General features: G+C 47.6%; 1 long non-coding RNA gene across 1 annotated transcript in view; it reads right to left on the reverse strand.

Moving 5' to 3' along the window:
- The window catches only part of LOC109298259, a 7,757-nt gene extending 6,123 nt beyond the window's left edge, over positions 1-1,634 (reverse strand). Inside the window, exon 1 of the long non-coding RNA XR_002097564.1 lies at positions 1,459-1,634. This is a non-coding gene — a long non-coding RNA (uncharacterized LOC109298259). The remainder of the gene's footprint in view (positions 1-1,458) is intronic.
- Positions 1,635-4,233: the final 2,599 nt, after the last annotated feature.

Here is a 4,233-nt window from a genome sequence, read left to right on the forward strand (position 1 = left end):
CCCCCCCCCATCCAGTCTGTGCTCTGGCTGCTCACCACCCCCGGCACCGGCTGATATGCCTTGGGCCCCACACACCCCTAGGGTCGGCTCTGGGTATAAGTGGTCAAAATGAAGTGATTCAAGTTATCTTCTGGAGGCTGTGCTTCTGGCAGTATTTAAAAGTGCTTCTCTGGTAGGAGTCTTAGTACCATATTGGAAAGTATGTTTGCTAACCTTCTTTTAAGTTAAACATGACTTAATACCTTGGGTAGTTTTTAAACATTAAGTTAGTTGTGACTGACCCCTAAAATTAATTACATTTGCTAACAGAGGTCTGCCCTTGTCCATGTCAAGAGGCAAGACTGTATTTAGTATCATGTTACTGTGTTTTTAACATGATGCATTTTCCCAATGTAGACAGAGGCTTAAGAGGGTAAAAGTTTAGCCTGCCTTTTCCTAAATTAAATCTTTCTCCTCCCCGTGCCTACAGTAAAGCCCATCCCTGCCTTCAGGACAGAGAAGCAGCTGTACTTCTTTCAACTAACAATCAGCTTTAGTTCATGGGTTCTGTGTGATGAAATTTACATGCTTCCTGCCAATAATCTGTCTAAATGTCACAGTTAAATTAGTAAGCACTCTCTCTTCACATGTCTCAAGCTGTATTCTATACCTGACTTTGCAGAACATGAATTGAATGAAGTAGTTTTAAATAAATGCAGTACTCCAAAATCTGGCTTAACCAATAATATCTTGAACCCTGGCCCCAAAAGATTTTCCCCTTGTAGGGTTTTATGAAATTTAGTGGATTTATCTGTTCTAAGAGCCAACACAGATACCTTAAACCTATGTTTAAGTATACAGTGTGTCCAATGGGCTCTTCAAAATGTAGCATTTGTGATAAAAAACTAAGATTGCTCCTCCTCTCCCTGTTCTTCTTGTACAAACTTATGAGAAGTTAGTGCCAGATCCTGCACATACTGAAGCCAGCTGAAGTCTATAGAGGCTTCAAGTCCTAATTGTTATGTTAGGCTGAGGCAGAATCCTTTCTTAAAACTTAGGAGCAAATCCTAGGGCTACAGGGAAGGGTGGGTAAAAATCAATGAAATTTTATTATGTTTGGTTTGGATTTGAAAAATCCAATTTTTATGTATATAAAATTGGATTTTTCAAATTCTCATATAAAATTATGATTTTTTTCTTTTTAGAAATAAATCAGGTTAAAATGAAATTTGAATGTAACACAGCATAGGCTAAGGTATGAAGTCACATCCAACCAGATGCGACTTGGCCACCTTCCTCAGTGGCTTGCTGGAGGGCGAGTTCAGTAGAGATGGTGGGGACTTTGCCTCACTGTGGAGCCGAGTCTGCAACACCATGCGCTGCCTCAGTGAGCACATTGGCTGTGCCTGGACTTGGACTGAGGAGCGCCGGGAGCTGGGAGTCTCCCTGCAACCAGCCCTGCACGCTGTGATGCCCCACATGAGGACCTTCCTGGAGCGGTTCCTGAAGGACGCCATCCGAAACAAGTACACCAGTGACCTGAGGGCCAAACCCAACCAGGGCAAGGTCTTCAACGTCACCTCAAAGTCAGACTCCAGCAACCACTTCATGCCCAGTGGGAGCTTCATGCACTTCGCGGACTGGCACTTCCTCCAGCGTGCCTGCCTCAACTGCCTGCCTCTGAATGGGGTCGTCCGCTTCGACCACCAAGACAAGAGGTGCCGACGGCTTGGCTCCACGGCAGAGACCCTTCCCCACGTGCTGTGCAGCTGCAGGCTGCATGCCAGAGCCTGGCAGCTCCGCCACAACGCTGTCCAGGACCGCCAGGTGAGGGCCATCCCAGCCACGGCGGGGGAGATCTCTGTGAACCGCACCATCCCGAGCTGCAAGAGCTAGATGCGTCCCATCATGATCATGAACGAAGAAGCCAAGATCATGATCATGGACATGACCATCCCCTTCAAGAGCCAGTGCCAAGCCTTCACTGACACCTGGGCTCGTAAGTGGGAGAAGTATGCCCCGATAGCTGACATCCTGAGGGGCCATGGCTATGATGTGCCAGTCGATGCACTCATCGTGCGAACGCTCAGAGCCTGGGACCCCAGCAATGAGACCATCGTGTGTGCCTGCTCCTGCTGCTACGCCAAGCTTATGCACTGCCTCACAGTGTCCGACATGATCCGCTGGTCCTGTGACATCTACATGAAGCACACCACAGGGCACTGCCAGTACACCGATCCCACCAGTCCAACCACCGCTGGACCGGACCCAGAGGGGACTGCCTGAACCCTGCTCTGCACCTGATGGGCTTCACTTTGAGAGGAATATTCAGCAATGGACCACCCCACTCCACACAAAGATGAGACTCTATATGGACTGAAAAACTTTCTTTGACCTACTTCCTCCACCGTTGTGGACCATTGTACGGGTTTGTGAACATCTTTCTTCTTTCTCTCTCAGCATTCCAAGTCCCCTCCCTTCCCTTAACCACCCCCCCGGGCTTAGTTGGCTAACATATTTTTTGTAACTTAGTTGCGCTCCTCACCCGCATCCTTCTTACGTTAGTCCCTTGCTCGGGATATCTGTATTTCCCTACTGGCTTTGTCATCTTTTTGGATTCACAATTCTAAACATCCATGAATAAAATTTACTCTATTAAAATAATGTAAAATATGTTGAGTCAATACATTCCTACTCTTTAACTCTGCAGTTACAGGCTGGTTTGCTTCTATATAAGAACGAGGGGGAAAACAGCTAACATTTCAGGTCAAGCTTTAAAAATATGGCACAATATTTCATGTATTAGAGGCTTAACCCTGCAAAGGTCTATACTACTGGATGCAAAGGATAAGCAAAGTTATCACAGGCATGGGAACTTGGCCTCTGACTTTGGCAGACACCATCATATATAATCCTTGATGAGGATTATCCAGAGTCCAACTGGATCATATCAAACTCCTGCTTTATTCCCTTTACCCGAGTTCTAATTAGCAGGGAAGTGAACTTTTTGGGACATGTGATCTCCATGGAGGGGTTATGCCTAGATCCAGAGAAGGTGGAAGCTGTTACAGCCTGACCAATACCTTGAAATATAACAGAACTGCACAGCTTCTTTGGTTTAGCTTCCTATTATAGAAGATGTGTGGCAGACTTTGCTACTATCGTAAACCCCTTAAATAAGCTCTCTGATTAGCTCTATAAAGATGAATTTCACCTTAAACTGTGGTTGCTGTCATCTGCTATCTTAGCATATTCTGACCCTTCTTGTTGGACACCGATGCAAGTGACGTTGGTATTGGAGCTGTTTTGTCACAAGCTGAAGGAGGCCAGGAAAAGGTACTAGCCTCTGCAACTTGAGCCTTAAACAAAGCTGAGTGTCAAGATACAACTACAAGAAAGAAATAGACTGCTGTGACCTTTATCAAACATTTTCAGCATTTCCTCTTGGGGAGAGGTTTCACATTAAATTTGCAACAGCCCAAAGGACAACTGGTTAGATGGTTAGAACAACTGGCTAAGTTCAGCTACCAAATAGTGCATTTCCTGGGAGGCGGCACCAGAATGCTGATGCCTTGTCCCATAGGTCTTTGACAGGGCCCTGCCCAAACCACTGACTTACCAGATGACAGGTGGTCAGCAGGAGCCTGGGGAAGAAGAAAGGCACACAGCCCTGCTTGAGGGGACACATGCCCAGCTGCTCTGGATCAGCCTGGGTCCAGGTGGCTGGGCTCTAATCTGACTGGCTGGCAGCATGCCAGTTGGAAGGTATGCACTGATTAGCCTGGAGGAAAAGGGCTAAGGGGCAGGCCAAAGAGAGAGAGGCAGGATGCAAGGAGTGGGTCTGTGTGTTCCCCCTACCTCTGGAGCAGAGAATCTCACCAACACAGACAGTGACAGGCTACAGCCCACACCAGAGCCTGCCTGTGAAGCAACATAGGTCAGGTGGGGGAAGACAGCAGGCAGCATGGAGAAGCTAGGTGGGAGAATGGCTGAGGAGATTGACTCATACTGCCAGGCCCTTCACCAGAAGACAGAAAAGCCAGGGGTCACCTGAACGAAGGTCATCTCCAGCCCCAAGGCACACTGCACCAGGGTCACCACTCACCTGGACCTTCGCAACAGGTATGAAATCCTTGCAGCGCCAGATGAGCCAGCAGAACCACCAGTTCCTATACCTGAAGAAGGGTATCCTGCAACCACCCCTAGGAAGAAAACGCAGAGTGGTTGTTGTGGGAGACTCCCTCTTGTGGGGGA

The sequence above is a fragment of the Gavialis gangeticus genome, unplaced genomic scaffold (genome assembly GCF_001723915.1).
Source record: "Gavialis gangeticus isolate Ggan-Ray unplaced genomic scaffold, GavGan_comp1, whole genome shotgun sequence".
Taxonomy (NCBI): Eukaryota; Metazoa; Chordata; order Crocodylia; family Gavialidae; genus Gavialis; species Gavialis gangeticus.